Below are 22,788 nucleotides of genomic sequence, written 5' to 3'. Positions count from 1 at the left end.
TATCGGAGTACCGCAGAGTTATGGGAGTTCGCCGGGGAGTGCATGGGCCTTAGTGGGCCTTAGTGGAATAGAGGAGGAGGAAGCCTACACTAGTAGAAAAAGGGTCTAATGTGTAGCTCATTAGTCCCAGTTTGAAATTGAGCCGGCACTAATGTGACCATTAGTGCCGGTTCCGACGGCTAGGCGGGCCACTCTCTTTAGTACCGGTTCGTGCGGAACCTTTAGCATCGGTTTGTGCCACGAACCGGTACTAAAGGGTGTGATGGCAGGATGTTGTCAGACTGGGGCCCGTCCAGCACCTTTAGTACCGGTTCTTGCCACGAACCAGTACTATAGGTCATCCTGCATATAAACCCTTCGTCTAGCTTGCTCTGTTCTCCCCATTTCCCCTCTCCTCCTCTTTGTTCTTCCTCTTCCTCCCCTCGAGCTCATCACACATTTTGCTCAAATTTTGTCAAGATTTGAAGGCCCCCATCCATTCAAGTGATCACAAAGGTTAGCAACTTTGTCCTTTCATCTCTCATTGCTAGATTAGCTCTTGCAATGCTTTATATAGTGATTAATTTGTGGGTTTTAGTAATTTGGGAGGAATTATATGTGGTAGTATATTTGATTTATATGCAATTTGAGCTTAAAATAACTCTTAGTTTGCATATGTAGGTGTGGTTTACTTAGTGCCTTCCTGTCTCCGTCGTAACCACCGTCGATCATCCACACCGACCCGTCGCCGGCACCACCTTGTGGTGAGCCTCTAGTTCTTATCTTTTTTATATATAAAAAATAATGTTTGTGTGATTTAGATATATAGTTACTTGTATAATTATCTTACCCGTATGTTGTTTGTTATACATAGTGCCATGGTTTTGATATCCGTCCCCATCGGCCCTCGTCCGTGTTATGATTTGGATGTGGTATATTCTCTTTTAAAACTATTTGTTGCATTTCGTGTTTATGACAAATTGTGCCCATCAAGTTGACATAGATATTTTTATCTAGGAGGTATGTGAACCGGAAATTCCAACCGACCCTATTGTCAAGAGGTTAAATTTAGTTGAAAGAGAAAACGAGTATTTGAAAGAAAAATTGAAAAGAATTGAGGGGGAGAAGATGGAATTTGGAGTTGCATGTTGCCGATGTCGTCGATGATCACAAGATCAAGATGGAGAAAATGCGGTTGAAGATTAGAAAGATTAGAAAATATGCCATTGATAGTGTGGCTTGGTATCATTATGCTGTTGGATCAATTGTTACCTTAGTTGCGATCTTGATCGTATTTGTTGTTGCATTGAAATTCTTTAGCTAGAGAGTTATTTGTATGTTGCATTTAAGTGTTGTATGAACTTTATTTATGAACTTGTATTAATTTGGTCTATTCGGTGGTGTGTAATGAAGATGCGCCGGCAATGGATGTACGATGACCGATGCTCTCCCCAGTTCATTGATGGCGTGCATACTTTTCTGATTGCGGCTCAGGCAAACAAGCGGGCGGATGGTTTTATGCCTTGTCCTTGTGCTGGCTGTAAGAATGGTCACAATTACTCTAACTCAAGAACCGTTCAGGTCCACCTGTTTGAGTCTGGTTTCATGCCCCACTATAATGTTTGGACCAAGCACAGAGAAAGAGGGGTTATGTGGAAGACAATGAAGAAGAAGAGGACGGTGATAGCTATCCTGGCCATGGGTTCCGTGAATACGATGATACAACAATGGGGGAAGAAGCTGAGCCGGCCATGCGGGAAGAAGCTGAAGAAGAGGCATCAGATGAGCCCGTTGATGATCTAGGTCGGGCCATTGTCGATGCAAAGAGAAAATACGCAAGTGAAAAGGAGAAGAAGAAGTTGCAGCGCAGAAATTGTTGTACCCGAATTGCGAAGGTGACAAGAAAAAGCTGGGCACCACACTGTAATTGCTGCAATGGAAGACAGAGAATGGTCTATCTGACAAGGGATTTGGAAAGTTGCTGGTAATGATAAGGAATATGCTTCCAAAGGACAACGAATTGCCCGAGAGTACGTACGAAGCGAAGAAGGCTATCTGCCCTCTAGATTTAGAGGTGCAGAAGATACATGCATGCCATAATGACTACATCCTCTATCTCGGTGAGTACGAGGATTTGAACGCGTGCCCGGTATGTGGTGCATTGCACTATAAGATCAGCCGCGATGACCCTGGTGATGTCGAAGGAGAGCGCCCCAGGAAGAAGATTCCTGCGAAGGTGATGTGGTATGCTCCTATAATACCACGGTTGAAACGTTTGTTGCAAAACAAAGAGCATGCCAAGGCAATGTGATTGCACGGAGAAGACCGTAAGAAAGACGAAAAGTTGAGAGTACCCGCTAACGGGTCACATTGGAGAAAAATCGAGAGAAAGTATAGGGAGGAGTTTGCAGGTGACCCAAGGAACGTATGGTTTGGTCTAAGCGCAAATGGCATTAATCCTTTTGGGGAGCAGAGCAGCAACCATAGCATGTGGCCTGTGACTCTATGTTTGTATAACCTTCCTCCTTGGTTGTGCATGAAGCGGAAGTTCATTATGATGCCAGTGCTCATCCAAGGCCCTAAGCAACCCGACAACGACATTGATGTGTACCTAAGGCCATTAGTTGAAGAACTATTACAACTGTGGAATGGAAAAGGTGTACGTGCGTGGGATGAGCACAAACAGGAAGAATTTGACCTAAAGGCGTTGCTGTTCGTGACCATTAATGATTAGCCTGCTCTCAGTAACCTTTCAGGACAGCCAAACAAGGGATACTGTGGATGCACGCACTATTTGGATGATACCGACAATATATATTTGGATAGTTGTAGGAAGAATGTGTACCTGGGACATCATTGATTTCTTCCGAGCAGGCATCCCGTAAGAAAGAAAGGCAAGCATTTCAAAGGTGAGGCGGATCACCGGACGAAGCCTCGCCACCGTACTGGTGCTGATGTACATGATATGGTCAAGGATTTGAAGGTAATCTTTGGAAAGGGTCCTGGCGGACAACCTGTTCCGAAGGACGCTTATGGACGCGCGCCCATGTGGAAGAAGAAATCTATATTTTGGGACCTGTCCTATTGGAAAGACCTAGAGGTCCGCTCCGCAATCGACGTGATGCACGTGACAAAGAATCTTTGCGTGACCCTTCTTGGCTTCTTGGGTGTGTATGGGAAGACAAAAGATACACCGGAGGCACGGGAGGACCAGCAACATATGCACGGAAAAGACGGCATACATCAGGGTCAGGCCAGCTGCGCTCTTACCAAAGACGAGAAGGAAATCTTCTTTGTATGCCTGCTCAGTATGAAGGTACCATCTGGCTTCTCGTCGAATATAAAGGGAATAATAAATATGGCAGAGAAAAGGTTCTAGAACCTAAAGTCTCATGACTGCCACATGATTATGATGCAACTGCTTCCGGTTGCATTGAGGGGGCTTCTACCGGAAAATGTTCGATTAGCCATTGTGAAGCTATGTGCATTCCTCAATGCAATCTCTCAGAAGGTAATCGATCCAGAAATCATACCAAGGTTACAGAATGATTTGGTGCAATGTCCTGTCAGTTTTGAGTTGGTGTTCCCACCATCCTTCTTCAACATCATGACACACGTCCTAGTTCACCTTTGCAAAGAGATTAACATTTTGGGTCCTGTATTTCTACACAATATGTTCTCCTTTGAGAGGTTCATGGGAGTCTTGAAGAAATATGTTCATAACCGTGCTAGGCCAGAAGGAAGCATCTCGAAGGGCCATGAATATGAGGAGGTCATTGAGTTTTGTATTGACTTTATTCCTGACCTTAAGCCGATTGGTGTTCCTGAATCGCGACATAAGGGCAGACTAGATGGAAAAGGCACGCTAGGAGGGGATCAAATAATATGTATGGACGGGCATTCTCTCACTGAAGCACACTACAAAGTTCTACAGAATTCTGCCTTGGTGGCTCCGTATATGGAGGAACACAAGAATTTTCTACACTCCAAACACCCGGAGCAGTCTGACGACTGGATTACCTGTGAACAAACGAGGACTTTCGCCAGTTGGTTGCAGACACGTGCCATGCATGATGGCGATATTGAAGATGACATGTACTTGCTGTCCCAGTTACCATCTTCGAATATAATGACTTTCAAAGGGTACGAGATAAATGGGAATACATTTTACACGATCGCCCAAGATAAGAAGAGCACCAACCAAAACAGCGGTGTCCGCTTTGATGCAACAACCAACACGGGAAAGGAAACATATTATGGTTACATAGAGGACATATGGGAACTTAACTATGGAGGTGGTTTGAAGGTCCCTTTGTTTCGTCGCAAATGGGTCAATATGACACGAGGAGGGGTAACAGAAGACCCGCAGTACGGAATGACAATAGTGGATCTCAACAATCTTGCGTATGCAGACGAACCATTCGTCCTAGCCAATGATGTGGCGCAGGTTTTCTATGTGAAAGACATGTCTACCAGGCCAAGAAAAAGAAAAGATAAGGAAGCGAATAGATCACACTACAAGAAATATGTCAACTTATGACCTTCTGTCAGTGACCCTCGAAGAATTGGTCATAAATTTATGACCATTTTAGACCAATTGGTCAAAAGGTGTTCAGGGGGCTCCAAACCCTAAACCATTGCGACCATTTTGGTCAGAAAGGTCGTAATTTCCTTACACGAAATGGTCACAAAGCAAACAGTGCTAGTATGCTGCCTTATTTCTAGTTGTTAATGACCAATATAGATGGCCATAGCCTTGTAGATTGTGGTGGGTTGTGATGACTATGCGCCATCTCATCAGTTTTGCCTATGTGTCATGTCCATGTGGCAGTTTTTGCCCTAGGTTGTGAAGCAACCTATATTTCTATCATTCCCAAAATTCCCAAAAAAGTCTCATAAATTCTTTGGGGCATATCTTCATCAAATATGTAAAAAAATCCTTCCTTGCCTAGTTCAAAACTAATTCAACAATATTCATTTTCCTATTCTGTTCACAACAACACTTTATGAAGGAAGTGCTATTTATATATTCTTGATTGCCCTCGGAATTTTTGGGCACTCTTTCCTATCCAAATCATTACCGCATGACAAAATTCAGCTCCATTTGCCTAGCAAATCTTCCTCGGCAAATTTCCAAAGTTTTTGTCCACCTAGAAGCATTGTGAAGGAAGTACCTTTTTTATATCTCTAAATGACATGAAATTTATACAGTTCCTTCATATGCCCAAATTATCACCCTCCTCCAAATTGCAGCTCAGTCAAATCATCTATGTGATCCCAGGTTCAATTTATATTTTATGGCCAAATTGGCACATTGCAAAGCAAGTGTTATATAGACCCCTCCTATTACCCTCAAACTTTTCGGGCACTTTTACATACCCAAATCATTGCCACATGATAATATTCAGCTCAATTTTCCTAGTAAATCTTTCTCAGGAAATTTCCAAAGTTTCTACCTCGAGAGAAGCTTTGTGAAGTAAGTACTAGCTAGGCTTACCCAAATGATCTGAAAGTTTACCAGCGCATGACCATACCTATGTAACTTACCTACTCCAATTTTTAGCTCATTTAATTCATCCAATCTCTCTCGCTAGTTTTCCCAAGTTTTTGTCCATAGAAGAGCATTGTGAAGGAAGTACTACTTTGGCATGTCAAAATGATATCAATTTTCTACAATACTTACCTATGCCCAAATAACCATCCTCCACTAAATTTCAGCTCAATCCATTCATTATTTTGAGCCCAGCTTCAACATTCATATTTTTGTCCAGTGTGGTACTTTGCAAAGCAAGTACCACCTAGGATCCTCCTTTTGAGCTGAAAATTTGTGAATACATTCTCCTTAGTAGATGATCATCCTCGGCCAAAACTCACGCCCATTGGCCATGTGCATTTCCCGTACCGCTAATCAAACACTTGGCTGCTTATTCATGTTTGAGCATCGATCGGTCTCCTCGTGAGAATCTTATGTTGTAATTTTCTTCCTAGCACCTACCTGGGGAGTGCCCAACCCACTAGACATGCCTATGCCTCCCAGAACACATGGCAATGCCAGGGTCATGCGGTAACCACGCGACGGGCATGCGAGTTTACGCGCTCTAGAGTTGGGGCCCTCGGCCACCGCCCAAACCTCGACGTATTGCCACCAAACCATGTATTTATGATTAAATATGTACTTATGTACCTAGACATAATTTTTGGAAAAAATAAATAGCAAACTATGAGACAACTGCAGTTCAAATTTGACCCGCTTCCTACTGAATCGGCAGAAATTTGTCTTTTTCACGAGAGGTGGATCAAAACTTTTTACACCCAACCATTTTATCAATTGTGCATTAAATATGGCCTAGTATTTTAGAAAAATGATTTGGTCCAATTTTGCAACAATTATTTGGGAGGTCCTTCACAAAAAAACCTCCTTTTGGGCACTCGAAAAATGGAAAATGATTTTTTTGTCCAAAGAAAATGAAAACTTCCTTAGGCAACATTGTTTGCCATTCCAATATGCACCCTTGTGCACAATATGAGATCATTTGAACAAACTATGCCATGAATGTGGCCATAAGATTGATCATTTGGCTTGAAAGCCATTGATCTCCACACGTGATAGCTTGTTTCTGAGAACATTTTTTTAAAATAATTGCCGTATTACAAGTTTGTTATTTTTCCTAGTAACTTGGCCACATATAATGACACAATGCGAAGGTTTCCAAATTTTTTGATTTTTTTGAATTTTTTATGCCCGTTTCAAAATGCGGTCAAAACGGCGGGAATGACCGTTCCTAGCTAGTGGTTGAATCTTGGAATTTTTTTGGTGTTTCTCTGATTAAATAGATACTTATGTACCTAGAAATGAGTTTTGGAAAAATAAATAGCAAACTATAAGGCAGCTACAGTTCAAATTTGACCCGCTTCCAGCTGAATCGGCGAAAATTTATCTTTTTCACCAGAGGAGGATCAAAACTTTTTACACCCAACCATTTGGTCAATTGTGCATTAATTATGGCCTAATATTTTAGAAAAATGATTTGGTCCAATTCTGCAACAATTATTTGGTAGGTTCTTCACAAAAAAACCCTTTTGGACACTCGAAAAATTGAAAATGGTTTTTCCGTCCAAGGAAAAAGAGAACTTCCTTAGGAAATATTGTTTGTCATTCCAATATGCACACTTGTGCACAATATGCGATCATTTGAACAAACTATGCCATGAATGTGGCCGTAAGATTGATCCTTTGGCTTGAAAGCCATTGATCTCCACACGTGATAGCTCGTTTCTAAGAACATTTTTTTAAAATAATTGCCGTATTACAAGTTTGTTATTTTTCCTGGAAACTTGGCCACATATAATGACATAATGCGAAGGTTTCCCAATTTTTTGATTTTTTTTGAATTTTTATGCCCGTTTCAAAATGCGGTCAAAACGGCGGGAATGAATGTTCCTAGCTAGTCGTTGAATCTTGCAATTTTTTGGTGTTTCTAAGATTAAATATATACTTATTACCTAGAAATGATTTTTGGAAAAAATAAAGAGCAAACTATGAGGCAGCTACAGTTCAAATTTGACCCGCTTCCATCTGAATCGGCGGAAATTTGTCTTTTTCACGTGAGGTGGATCAAAACTTTTTACACCCAACCATTTGGTCAATTGTGTATTAAATATGTCCTAGTATTTTATAAAATTGATTGGTACAATTTTGCAACAATTATCTGGGAGGTCCTTCACAAAAAACCTCCTTTTGGGCACTCGAAAAATGGAAAATTGTTTTTTCGTCCAAAGAAAATGAAAACTTCTTTAGGCAACATTGTTTGCCATTTCCCCGTAACTTGGCCACAAATAATGGCACAATGCGAAGGTTTTCCATTTTTTGAATTTTTATGACCTGTTTCAAAATGCGGTCAAAACGGCGGGCATGACCGCTCGTAGGTAGAAAGATCGAAAATGCAATCAAATTGGTGATCATCCATAAAATATGGTCTAACTTAATTGAAAATTTTAGTGATGGCATTTTGCAAAATATTTTTGGAAGCTACTTCACACCCCCTTGTTTTTAGCACTAGGAAATAGAGTAATTTTTAATGGCTCATATTTTGAACCAATTAGGACGCAGCCCACGGATCACCCCATTATAGTCGATCTAAGTCGTCCACCTCCTACGGATCCAGCGCCTCTCCTCCCTCGATCCCCTTCCTTCCCAAGAAACCCTAGGTCTCTACCCCTCCTCCCCCATCCAGATCCAGGTCCCTCCTTCGCCGCCTCCCTCTTCCCCGATCCCCGATCCAGATGCAGGTCCTCTACCCCTAGGTGCTACAACCGTCCCGGCCACCGTCCTCCCCACCACCGTCCCGGCCGCCACGCCCGCGACTGTCCTCCTCGCCGCCCCGGGCACCGCCGCCACCTCCATCGCCTCCCCAGACCCGGCCGCCACGCGTGCCTTCCTGGGCCGCCTCTACAACTCGGCCAAGCGCCCCCTCTAGGGCGCCCGCCCCTGGCCCGAGCTCCTGGACCGTGCCACGCTCTCGCGCCCGGACTCCCTCTTCCATGCCACTGCCCGTCTCCGCAAGAACCTCACCTACTTCCGTGTCAACTACGCCGCGCTCTCCCTCCTCGCGCACCCCTTCTCCCTCGTCGCCCTCCTCGCGTTCCTCGCCGCCTGGTGCTTCCTCTACCTCCTCCTCCCCACCGACGCCGCCCCGCTCAACGCCTTCGGCCGCACCTTCTCCGACCCCACCGATGCGGCGACCCCGCCGAAGGAGGTGGCGGCCTCCCCGCGGCCAGGGCGAAGCTGGAGAGGATGCAGCCTCTGGAGTGGCCCTAGAGGGACGCTCTCTGCGGCAAGCTCGGGGCGGGCGACGCCGAGCGCCGGGTCCGGCTCTGCGGCTGGGTCGCCCTCCGCTGCTCCCATGCTGGCCTCACCTTCCTCACCCTCTGCGACTCCTCCAGCATGGTCCAGGTGACCCACCAATGCATCGTGGCCTGCCTCCCATGGCGCGCCCCCGCCCCGAACCCATCGACCGTGAGAAGGTCAGCTAGGCCTCCTCAACCCTAACGTTTTTACTTATTATACTAGCGTGCGGGCAAATGCTAGTGTGCAGTTCAGTAAGCACTGTATTTAGGCATTTTATTCGGTTTTGCGTTTAGAGGATTGCGAGGACTGATTGACTGAATTCTTCTTGTGCAGACCTGCCCCCTCCTGCTCCGGGTTTTCACCAAGGTAAGGCCCAGTTGTCTCTTTTCTTCTACTCTTTCGTCTTCTTTTTAGCGCACCTGCAGTCGAGAGCGCATTATGATATCCTAAATTCGCTTGGTTTGTGCAATATTTGATTGGATCTTGTGGTCCATGGATGGTCGGTAGCGAAGTAATCGGAAACGTATGGTGCTATCCGAATGATGCTACTAAAACATGGTCCATTACCAATGTGCTCACACTGTTGCATTTTTTAAGGATGTATAAGTTCTATTCCTGATGGTGCTGTGTAGGTCGGTTCGACCGTATGGCACCTGTAGTTGAGCAGCATTGGATTAGGTGTTTAACTCTAGTTTTGGCTAATAACAAGCATGACTTGGTGATACAACGGAGGATCCCAAAACTTATTTATCATAATGTTGGTTTGTTTGATAGGCCTTATGTACAGTTTTAATTCAACATGAAACCTGGCTAATCAGGGGCCAAAGGGCGTGTAAACATAGCTAGACCCATTTATCCGTAATAAACTCTTAAAGATTTTTTGATTTTTTTGACTGTATAAACTCTTAAGGATTGAACATATAAATCACACACTTTGGATGTCGCAATCATTAAATCTTAACAAATTTTGGTGAAGGCCATCAGAAGTTCAACACTAACCTATTTATCATGGCTGACAGACGTGCAGTTTGCAAATTCCATTATTTTTTAGCACTCTTAAGTCACTACATGTCATACAATTTTTCAACCCAACAATTTAAACACCACATATGTTCATTGCTCAAGGAGTATCTGTTGGTGTTGGAACCGTGATCTCAATTTAAGGGGAAGTACTTAGCTGCCAATGTTGGGTCACCATCTTTGGCTGAAAAAATGGACATTATTTTTTTAGGAAGATGGATGCTATTCATGTAGTCACTAGATTCTGCATTTTAATTTTCAAGTCAGCTATGGCTATTCTTAATCCTTGCCAGAAAGAATTGCAGTAAGCATGTAGTGCTTAAGAAATCTGAGAATTTTTTGTTGTGGGCGATCTGGAAAATAGACAAGTAGAGATCCTTACACTCTCCAACTTTTATCTTTTGTAACAGTTCTGAACGATGTCTTCTCAGCGCAGACTGCAGATTTGTGAATAAATACACAGTAATACAGAAAACTGATCCTGGTTATTTTTTTCTAGGTTGGTGGACATCACCTAAATGAAGAATTTTCTGAGAGAGGGAAGGAGCCAAAAGATGAAGTTCAGATTTACACGTGGAAGGATGCCACACTCCGGGAGCTCATTGTAGTTAAGTGACTGCGTGGCTGTTGTGGCCTTGCTATGTTTGTACCTGAAGTCGCACCTCTATAATTGTTTTTCCTATGTTGGAACGTGTCTAGTTAATGACCGGTGGTTACTTATGCTTATTGTGTATCACATTGAAAAAGAAAATGCATAATGACTTACCTTTGTATGTCAGGGTTTTTTCTTCATCTGTTACTCTTCCTTTTGCTAGTGACTTCACTATCTTGTGAGATTTTTCTTCTTTATTACAGGGTTAAATAGTCCACTATTTTGTCTGGTCTCTGTGTCTCTCAATGACAGCAATCTGAACTGATGTATTGTGTGCCTTAAAAAGCATGGCTGCAACCATTCCTAATTTTTGTTTGGTTTGGATTTGGATGCAGCAGGTGCTCTGCTCTTGCGCATGGTGTGTGTCACCGGTGCAGCGGTGCTCTGCTCTTGCGCACGGTGACCGGTGTGACGGCGGCTATGTATGGCAGCGACCACAAGCTCATCGGTGAGCGGCTCCCTCTCCTACCCCTAGTTCTCTTTTCTAAGATGTAGTGTTCTAAGCAGAAGATCCATTTGCTAGTACTTGGGCTCACTGCTGTTTATATTTGATTATTCTATTATTATGTATACTGAAAATGCTATAACGAATTTACTGCTCATATTCCTGTACAAAAGCCCTCGTGCGAATTAATAACATGCTTCATTTCTGACCAAACAGGGAAGTTGAAGATTTCGCTAGGAGGCTCAATTCTGTTTGGCCTGAAAGAATGCATTTGGGTCAAGAAAGAAGAATTGAGTCGCAACTGATTGGTGGTAATGGTTCTTTGCAGAGATTTTCTGGTAATTTTCTGGTGGTAATGGTTCTTTGCAAAGAATTTAGCCCACTACTGAATCTTTTGGAAGAATAGAAGGTTTTACATACTAAAGGACACTGTTTGGTTAGTCCAACATAAAGTAGGAATTACCTCATTCTTGCACCAGCTCATTCCATAACCAGGTCAAGTGATAATTTGTATGTGCCCGCAGGGTTCAATCACAGGTGAATGTCGTGCGGTAGTGAGTAAAGAATTTGCATTGCCCCATTAATTGAGTTTCTTTTATCTATTCAACACACTCCAACTTGTTGGTTTAATCAAATCCTCTAGTAATGCCACAACTTGTCATGGATGTCGCATTTCCTCTGTTTTTGGGGAATTTCGAGATGTACAATTCTCTGTTTTGGGAATTTCTTTGCCATAAATTATTATAGCCAACTGTTCAGAATTGTTTTTGCGGGGAGCAAATCTGTATATGCAAAGTGTGTGTGTGTATCCATTGAGCAAATCTATAGTAATTATAGAGTATATTATCTTCTTTCTTTTATTGGCAATTTTCTGCTCAGTTCTCTTTTGACATATAGTTTGTTCTCTTTGAATGTGCAGATGGTATGATGTGGTGGTTATCTTTTTTTGTTGCTGGAACCTGGATGTCATATGTTATGTGATTTGAGCCAAATGGCATATTGTAATCTTTTTATTGCTGGTTTTTATGTACGATGTCATGAAGATGTACGTTTGAAATGTTGCTTTGATAGCAAAATTGTATTCCTGTGTACATGCTGCTTTGACAGCAAAATTATGAAAATTTCTCAACAATATATATGGGCAAAATTGTATTCCTTTGTACTACGCCTGAAAAGGCTACAGCCAACTGATGATGTTACTAGAACCTGACAACTGGGACCCATCTGACTAGTGGACCCTTCTTTTGGGAAAAAAAGAAAAACTAAATTCGTTTAGACAAAAAGGCCACAACCCAACAATAAAAATGGCTGCAATGTTGGGCTTGGCCCATGAAGCTGATCAAAAATTGATAGAAAAAATACATTAAAAAGGCCGAATTGTTGGGCTAGGCCCATGTAGAAAATCGAATTGGACCGGGCTGAATCTTGTGCCATGTCAGATTGCCACGCTGGATGCCTACGTGGCCTGGGGAGGTTGCTAGTGACCAAAATGCCACAGTAGACGTATTTTGGTCATAAACGTCTTCGACCATTCCAGAAGAAAGGTCGCTATAGTCAGTTTATGAAGGCCAGCTTTTGACCTTATGTTTTTGGTCACAAAAAGGTCACAAATGGAAATTTGTGACCATTCAGTGACCAATAGTGGTGGTCACAAGTTGACATATTTCTTGTAGTGTCATACGATGAGCCAAAGCGCCACATAGTTCTTTCAGGGAAAAGAAACATCATGGGAGTGGATGACAAGACAGACATGTCAGAAGATTATGAAAAGTTTGATGAAATTGCTCCATTCAAAGTGAATATTGATTCGAGCATCTAGTTAAATGATGAAGATTGTCCATGGTTACGGCGCAAAGGGACACTCATGAAGAGAAAGTTTCACACCCAAAGATCCCACACTGGCATGTGATAGGCTTCGCCATCATCACTTTCTTCTGTAGTGACTTTCCAGACTTATATATCTGGAAAGTGCCGCTTTGAACAAACCAGAGGGAATCTTTGTAATAGTTAGGGTACTTATGTGTTTTGGTATTTGAAACTCGAAGAAATTTTGTGTGGAAAAACTGGATGCACTTCGTCTACAAATTAGTTTGTCAAATAATTCAAATTTAAACTATTCAAATTTGAAAACTACTAGCACTAATAGAAAGTTTGTAATTTTTTGTAACTATAGAAAAAATATTCAGAAATAAATAAATGAAAATAAATAAATTAGAACAGAAAAAAAACTAAATTTTTGTTGAGACAAAAACTAAATTAAAAAATTAAACTATTCAAATTTGAAAACTACTGGCACTAACAGAAAGTTTGTAATTTTTTGTACCTAAAGAAAAAATATTTAGAAATAAAGAAATGAAAATAAATAAAGTAGAAAAGAAAAAAAACTAATCTTTTGAGACAAAACTAAATAAAAAAGCCCACCTAATGGACCAAAGCGGCCTTCATATGACTAGAAACCCAACCTGTAATTGGGCCAGGATGCAGGCCCACTAGCCTAGTAGGCCCAACAGGGCAGCGTTGAAGAGGTAGGCCCAGAAGGCCTGCATTGGAGAGGAGCTCAATGCAGTGCCCGCGCTGGGGCTTATAAACTGGCCTCAGCGCTCCTCGACCAGTGAGGTGGGACTAAACTTGCACACCACCTCGAGCCTGCGCACCCCCTTTAGTACCGGTTGGTGACTACAACCGGTACTAAAGGAACCCCCTTTAGTACCGGTTGTAGGCACCACCCGGTACTAAAGGGGGTGCACTTCCCGCCGCTTCGCCTGGTCAAAATAGAACTTTAATACCAGTTAGTGGCTCCAACCGGTACTAAAGGTAGGTTCTATATAAGAAAACACTTCAAAAAAAATCGTTAGTTCTCCCTCTACTTCTTCTCCTCTGCCCGTCGCCGCCGCCCCTCGTCGCCACCCCTGTCCTGCGCCGTCGCCGCCCCCGTCCCGCTCCGTCGCCGTCCCCGTCGTCACTGTCCCCGTCGCGCCGTCGCCCCCTCCCGCGCCATCACCGTCCGGCCCCTCGCCTCGCCCTCGCCGTAGCCTTGGATCGACATCGCCTCGTCGTCGCCGTCTCCTGGACCTCGCCTTCGCCGTCGCCTCGACCTCGCCCGCGCGCACTGTGAGCCCCTCCCTCGGCCTCTCCTCCCTCCAATCCACCGCGCCGCCGCCGCCGGCGCGCGCACACACACACACTCACACTACACGCGCGCGCACACACACACACACACATTTTTTCTGTTTTCCATACAAAATTTTAGATGAATTAATTAATTAGATTAGATTAATGTCAAACAGTATATAGAAATGTTATAGAAATGTCAGAAATGTTAGAAATGTTAGTTTTAGCTAGATGAATTAGATTAATTTCAAATTGTTATAGAAATGTTAGTTTTTAGTTTCTTATAATTTTAGTTATACAAATTTAGAATTTGCATATAAGAAATCACAATCCAATCATTTAAAAAATGTTACTTTTGCGGCGTATAGTATTTGTTCTCGACGATGCCTAGCCCGCATCCTCGCCGTCGACCCGTTCGTGATGACATCCTGCTTCAGAGGACCCATTCCCGGGACTGGGCTCCGCCTGGATGGCACTCGGAGGTGCTACCTTCAGGGGCTTGCCGCTTGGTGAGGAACCCGGGTCCCGTCGTCGACCCTGAGCTCCTTTGGTGGCATTCCCGGGGGCCACTTTCGGTGCGGAGGGAGCCCGCCCCGCCGGAGGTGGTGCGTCACCATGTCAGGGAGGAGGACGAGCACGTCCGTCGCTACATGGCTGCTATGGACGTCAGGTTCTCCAATACCTGGCAGGGTCTTTGGGGAGATGACCGGAGCTATGATCCTGTGATGGTTCCTTCTCTTTGGGTGTCCACCGCCCGCGCCTCAGGAACCGCGAGTGGCCTAGATTATTCTGTAGTATTTGATCTTTATTAGCTAGCTAGCTAGTGATGTATTCGATATATAATATTCGAGACAATGTTTTCGAGATTATATATTATTCGAGACGATGCATATTATGTACTATGATTCAGGATTTCCTCTTATTGATTGCATGCATGCATATTGGAATTTGAATACTAAATTGTTTTATATTTCTTCTGGATTTGTTAAATAAAAGCTATGGCGGACAATACCAGCAGAGAGGGAGAAGAGGCCATGTTCGATACAATACGCTCCCCTCACGCGCCAGATAATCAAAATGAAGAAGATGACTGCTCCCAATATCTGAACAATATTGGGGAGGGTGATGATATGATATTCGATCGCGACGACTGAATTGATGAAGTCATGGATTATGATGGCGAAAAAATTAATGATTATGATGGCAACGAAATTAATGATTATGATGGCGAGGAAATTAATGATTATGATGGGGAAGAAAATGTTGATCTTAATAAAACAGAGACCAGCGAGGTATATTTATATAAGCAGGCATCTGGTGATCATCACATGTTTTAAATGATTTGAAGATATATTAACGAATCGATCTGTCTTCTTTTCAGCCCTCTGGATCGAGCAAATCTTCTATAGACAGAGTGCGAGGCAAGGGAAAAAAAGTTGAAGCAGGGCGTAAAGTATAACATCGATGCCATCAAAACTAATGGCGAACCAATAGCGCCTAAGAACATTGCGAACAAGTTCGTTCGTCGGTGCGGAGTTCTTGTGAAGGACAAACTCCCGATCTCCCTTCAAGAATGGAAAAAGCCATCAAAGCCCCGTCCAGATCTTACTTTTGTCGATGACAGAGCAAAAAAGTGCTTTGGGAAGATCTCATGGAACATTTCACCCTACCAGATCATTTCACAGCTGCAGATGTGGAGAAAGTCAAGGACGCTGCTCTTAGGAAGATGGAAATTGCATTCAACAACCACAAGAAAACTGTATGGAAGGACTACATCAAAGCAGGAAGAAAACTCCAGAATTCAAGGGAACACTAGAGAACCAAAGAGAACACTGGGACGATTTCGTGAAAGTCAAGGAATCAGAATTATCTAAGGAACGGTCCAGAAAAAACAAAGCCAATGCCGCAAAAAAGGAGCAATTCCATAGGGTGGGGCCAGGTTGCTACGCGGTGGCAATGCCTAAGTGGGATAAGTCCGAACAAGAGATGCTAGCTGCACAGGTCACTCCAGTTACATTAAGCTATTCCATAGGCTGGGGCCAGGTGCAGAAGTTGGTTCTATGCACATGGGGGCATTGGACCCGAAGACAGGCTTGGTTTCGAAGAAGGCATGTCTTAAAGGAGCCGATGAAAAGTTAGTTCAAGCAATAGAAGGAGCTTGAAAGGGGGTGTTCACGCCCAACAGAAAGAACGACGAGCTTACACGCGCCCTGGGAAATCCTGAACACCCGGGAAGAACACGAGGCAAGGGTGTTGTTCCGTGGTATGAGGGCTTTTTTGAGTGGAACGCCGACTACAGAAGCCATGCAAGAAGGAAGATGGAGGAGGAGAAGAAGAAGAAGCTGGAGGACGAGCAGAGAAAGCAGGAAGCAGAACGGCTTCAAGTCCTAGAATCAGCGCATTCGGACCTGGCACTCAAATTGCAGAGGAAATAGGAGCAGATCGACTCGCTTAACCAGGAAAGGGGGTCTCAGCAGCGGCCGCAGCTAGTGAATGATCCAGCATTGGAGATCACTGTCCCATCAATTCCGAGAAGTAGCGTGGGTTCCGCCCCGAGCGATGCACTACTGGATAGATACACTATGGATGACATCATGGAGAACACTAACTGTGAGCTACACTTCAAAATAAAGAACATATCTGCGAAGGCGGCAGACGCCGTTGCTTATACAAATCCCCCCGGAGCAACCTACCATTGCAGAACGATTCCAGCCGGCTATGCTCATGTCGTGGTTGATGAGGTGGTGGACCATTATTCGGGGCTACGGCTTGACATTCCTAGAGGCAACGAGGAGCACACACTGGGAGAGGCCATATATCGTATCATCCTATGGAGAAAGGATTGCATCATCTTTCAAAGGCCACCGACACCGTGTCAGCTAGAGCTTGAAATTCCAGGAGGTGACGATGAGCAGACGACTCATGCTCCTCCAACGCGTGAGGCCACTCCTCCTGCTTCAACTAAGCCAACACGTGAGGCCACTCCTCCTGCTTCAACTCAGCCAACGCGTGAGGCCACTCCTCCTCCTCCAAGTCCACCAACGCGTGCCACTCCTCCTCCAAGTCCGACACCGTATCAGCCATCTCCGCTGCCTGAGCAATTGCGGAAGAGAGCCCCCGCAGCTACGGTGCGTAGTGCTACAAGTCGAGGTAGTACAGGAGGTACAGGCGGAGGCAAGCGATTTCAATATGGTCCAAAAAGCCTCGCGCCTCTTCCGCGGAGGCCTTACGACATGACCAAGGAGCAAAACGAAGCCATAGTGAAGGCCCAAGTGGAGGCCCATGATGACCCACAAGTATAGGGGATCTATGGTAGTCCTTTCGATAAGTAAGAGTGTCGAACCCAACGAGGAGAAGAAGGAAATGATAAGCGGTTTTCAGCAAGGTATTCTCTGCAAGCACTGAAATTATAGGTAACATATAGTTTTGTGATAAGATAATTGGTAACGAGCAACAAGTAAAAAAGTAAATAAAGTGCAGCAAGGTGGCCCAATCCTTTTTGTAAGACTTCTCCCATGTCCTCAGAAACAAACGTAACTACTCACAAAGTATATTCATGTTCATAATCAGAGGGGTATTAATATGCATAAGGGATCTGAACATATGATCTTCCACCAAGTAAACCAACTAGCATCAACTACAAGGATTAATTAACACTACTAGCAACCCACAGGTACCAATCCCGCACTTGGAAACAAGAATTGGATACAAGAGATGAACTAGGGTTTTGAGAGGTGATGGTGCTGGTGAAGATGTTGATGGAGATTGCCCTCTCCCGATGAGAGGGGCGTTGGTGATGATGATGGCGATGATTTCCCCCTCCCGGAGGGAAGTTTCCCCGGCAGAACAGCTCCGCCACAGCCCTAGATTGGTTCCGCCAAGGTTCCGCCTCGTGGCGGCGGAGTCTCGTCCGGAAAGATGGCTTATGATTTTTTTCTCATCGAAAGACTCCATATAGCAGAAGATGGCCATCGGAGGGCCACCAGGGGGCCCACGAGGTAGGGGGGCGCGCCCAGGGGGTAGGGCGCACCCTCCACCCTCGTGGGCACGGTGTGCCCCCCTGGTGAACTTCTTGCGCTTAGTATTTCTTATATATTCTGAAAAAGCCTTCCATGAAGTTTCAGGACTTTTGGAGCTGTGCAGAATAGGTCTCTAATATTTGCTCCTTTTCCAGCCCAGAATCCCAGCTGCCGGCATTCTCCCTCTTTATGTAAACCTTGTAAAATAGGAGAGAATAGGCATAAGTATTGTGGCATAATGTGTAATAACAGCCCATAATGCAATAAATATCGATATAAAAGCATGATGCAAAATGGACGTATCAACTCCCCCAAGCTTAGACCTTGCTTGTCCTAAAGCGAAAGCCGAAATCGAAAAATATGTCCACATGTTTAGAGATAGAGGTGTCGATAAAAATAAAATACGAGCATGAGGGCATCATGATCATTCTTATAACAACAACTTATATAATTTTTGTCATATGATCTCTTATGCTAGGGTAATAATTAAATCACAGTTTCAAGTATGAATCATAAACTTCATTGAAAACTAACAAACTATAATCTCAGTCACTATAGCAATTGCAATTTATCATAACATAGGAAAGATTCAATATAAGAGCTTTTCAGCAAGTCCACATACTCAGCTATCAGATAGTATTTCACAATTTCTAACACTCACGCAATACTTATGGGTATGGAGTTTTAATCGGACACAGAGAAAGATAGGGGCTTATAGTTTTGCCTCCCAACGTTTTACCTCAAGGGTAATGTCAACAATAATAGTTCATGAAAACTCACATCCAATTAGCCATATATACCAGGATCTTTCCAACATGTTGTGCTTGCCAAAAGATAAAATGTAAAAAGGAAGGGTGAAGGTCACCATGATTCTTATGCAAGGTAGAAGATATAAGTAAAAGATAGGCCCTTCGAAGAGGGAAGAAGAGGTTGTCATGCGCTTTTATGGTTGGATGCACAAAATCTTAATGCGAAAGAACGTCACTTTATATTGCCACTTGTGATATGGACCTTTATTATGCAGTCCGTCGCTTTTATTTTTTCCATATCACACGATCGTATAAAGCTTATTTTCTCCCACACTAATAAGTCATACATATTTACAGAGCAATATTTATTGCTTGCACTGATGACAACTTACTTGGAGGATCTTACTCAATCCATAGGTAGGTATGGTGGACTCTATGGCAAGACTGGTTTAAGGGTGTTTGGAAGCACAAGTAGTATCTCTACTTGGTGCATAGAATTTGGCTAGCATGAGGGGGAAAGTCAAGCTCAACCATGTTGGATGAGCCATCACAATATAATTTATCTCGGATGTAAGCAAACATAACCCATTACATTGTCTTCCTTGTCCAACGTCAACTCTTTAGCATGTCATATTTTAATGAGTGCTCACAATCATAAAAGATGTCCAAGATAGTATATTTATATGTGAAGAACTCTCTTTCTTTATTACTTCCTATTAATTGCAATGATGACCAAAACTATGTTTGTCAACTCTCAACAACTTTTATTCATCATACTTTTTATATGTGAGCTCATTACTCTCCAAAAGATCCATATGATCTCTTTTATTCTTTTTATTTCTTTCTCTTTTATTTTATTCCCTCAGGATCATGGAAAAAAATAATCAAGCCCTTGACTCAACACTAATCTTTATTATATAGCTCACAAACTCGATTACATAGAAGGATCATAAAGCAAAACTCACAACTAGATCATACTAAAAACTTTTTATTCTACTAGATCAAGATATTACCAAAAGGATCGAACTAAGAAAAAAGGTAAAGATAGAAGTGATGGTGATACGATACCGGGGCACTCCCCCAAGCTTGGCAGTTGCCAAGGGGAGTGCCCATACCCATGTGATTATGTCTCCTTTGTTAGTGAAGAAGTTGATGGTTTTGTGGATGGTGTAGGCTTGTTGTCCTTCTTCCAAGGCAAAGGCTCACCATCATAGAAGGATGATCGAGTCTCCTGAAACCTCAAATCTGCAGCCAAACTCATCCTCTTGAATCTATATTCATACTCACAGTTTTGATTTTGCAGGTCATAGATCTGGGCTTGGAGGTGCTCGATTTTCTCATGAAGCTTGAAGATGGCCTCCCCAATGTCCTTGACGTCCAACTTGTGGTTGTTGGTGAACTCCGTGATCATAATGTGATTGGAATCGAGTCCATGCTCCACCATCTCCTGACACTTGAAAACTTCTTGCTCCAATGCCTCGAGCCTTGCCTCTGTGCTTCCAGTCTTCCTTGGTCCCTCAACATCGCAGATGTGCAACAACCCCTCACACATCTCAATGGTTTGAGGGTGTTGCAACACTTCCGCGAGGTAGGGGTTGATGACCTTCTCAAAAAATTGGTCCTTGGGGGCACTTGAAGATGACATGACGACCTGGATCTGTCAGAAGAACAGCTCGAAACAAAGACATGAGATTTTTGCGTGATACGGTGGTCAAAACCTTTGGGAGATTATATAATGAATTTTTACCGACCAAAATACGTTATGTGTAAGAAAACGGAGTCTGGAAAGCGCACGAGGTGCCCACGAGGTAGGGGGCGCCCCAGGGGGTAGGGCGCGTCCTCCACCCTCATGGAGGCCTCGTGTCCTTCCCGGACCGCTTCTTATTCTTCTATTTTTCTAAATATTCCAGAACGGAGAAATATTGTCATTAGAACTGTTTTGGAGTCGGTTTACTTACCGTACCACATACCTATTCCTTTTCGGAGTCTAAAACGTTTCGGAAAGTGTCCCTTATGTATTCCTCTGGGGTTACGGTTTCAATAATATTGGATTCAACATTTATAGGATTACCTGAGATATAATGTTTAATTCTTTGACCGTTCACCACCTTCGGATTTGTGCCTTAGAATTTGTTGATTTTTATGGCACCGGAACGATAGAGCTCCTCGATAACGTAAGGACCTTCCCATTTAGAGAGAAGTTTTCCTGCAAAAAATCTTAAACGAGAGTTGTATAGCAATACATAGTCACCTACATTAAACTCACGCTTTTGTATCCTTTTGTCATGCCATCTTTTAACTTTTTCTTTAAATAATTTGGCATTCTCATAGGCTTGGGTTCTCCATTCATCAAGTGAGCTAATATCAAATAACCTCTTCTCACCGGCAAGTTTGAAATCATAATTGAGCTCTTTAATAGCCCAATATGCCTTATTTTCTAGTTCTAGAGGTAAGCGACATGCTTTTCCATAAACCATTTTATACGGAGACATACCCATAGGATTTTTATATGCAGTTCTATAGGCCCGAAATGCATCATCAAGTTTCTTGGACCAATTCTTTCTAGATCTATTAACAGTCTTTTGCAAAATTAATTTGAGTTCTCTATTACTCAATTCTACTTGACCACTAGACTGTGGGTGATAAGGTGATGCAATTCTATGATTAACATCATACTTAGCAAGCATTTTATGGAAAGCACCATGAATAAAATGTGAACCACCATCAGTCATTAAATATCTAGGGACTCCAAACCTTGGAAAAATAACTTCTTTAAGCATCTTAATAGAGGTGTTATGATCAGCACTACTAGTTGGAATAGCTTCTACCCACTTAGTAACGTAATCAACGGCAACTAAAATATGTGTATAACCATTGGAGGCAGGAAAAGGTCCCATATAATCAAAGCCCCAAACATCAAATGGTTTAATAACAAGTGAATAATTCATAGGAATTTCTTGACGTCTACTAATATTACCAATTCTTTGACATTCATCACAAGACAAGACAAACTTACGGGCATCCTTGAAGAGAGTAGGCCAATAAAAACCGGATTGCAATACCTTATGTGCAGTTCTATCTCCAGTGTGGTGTCCTCCATAAGCCTCGGAATGACACTTGCGTAGGATCTGTTCCTGTTCATCCTCAGGTACACAACGTCTAATAACACCATCTACTCCTTCTTTATAAAGGTGTGGGTCATCCCAAAAGTAATGTCTCAAATCATAGAAGAACTTTTTCTTTTGCTGGTATGTGAAACTAGGTGGTATAAATTTAGCAACAATGTAATTAGCATAATCAGCATACCATGGAGCATTATGAGAAGCATTTATGACATTTAATTGTTCATCAGGAAAGCTATCATCAATAGGTAGTGGGTCATCAAGAACATTTTCTAACCTAGACAAGTTGTCTGCAACAGGGTTCTCAGCTCCTTTTCTAGCAACAAGATGCAAATCAAATTCTTGTAGCAAGAGAACCCATCTAATATGTCTAGGTTTAGCATCTTTCTTTTCCATAAGATATTTAATAGCAGCATGATCAGTGTGAATAGTTACTTTAGAATCAACAATATAAGGTCTGAACTTATCACAAGCAAATACAACTGCTAAGAATTCTTTTTCAATAGTAGCATAATTTCTCTGAGCATTGTCTAGAGTTTTACTAGCATATTGAATAACATTTAATTTCTTATCAACTCTTTGCCCTAGAACAGCACCTACAACATAATCACTAGCATCACACATAATTTCAAAGGGTAAATTCCAATCAGGTGGCTGAATAGTAGGTGCAGAGATTAATGCTTTCTTAAGTATTTCAAATGCTTCTACACAATCATCATCAAAAACAAATGGTATATCTTTTTGTAATAAATTAGTTAGAGGCCGAGAAATTTTGGAGAAGTCCTTAATGAACCTCCTATAAAACCTGGCATGACCAAGGAAATTTCTTATACCTTTGATGTC

The sequence above is a fragment of the Triticum aestivum genome, chromosome 3A, assembly GCF_018294505.1.
Source record: "Triticum aestivum cultivar Chinese Spring chromosome 3A, IWGSC CS RefSeq v2.1, whole genome shotgun sequence".
Lineage (NCBI taxonomy): Eukaryota > Viridiplantae > Streptophyta > Magnoliopsida > Poales > Poaceae > Triticum > Triticum aestivum.
The sequence above is the reverse complement of the archived record's forward strand: the minus strand, read 5'-3'. Positions refer to the sequence as shown.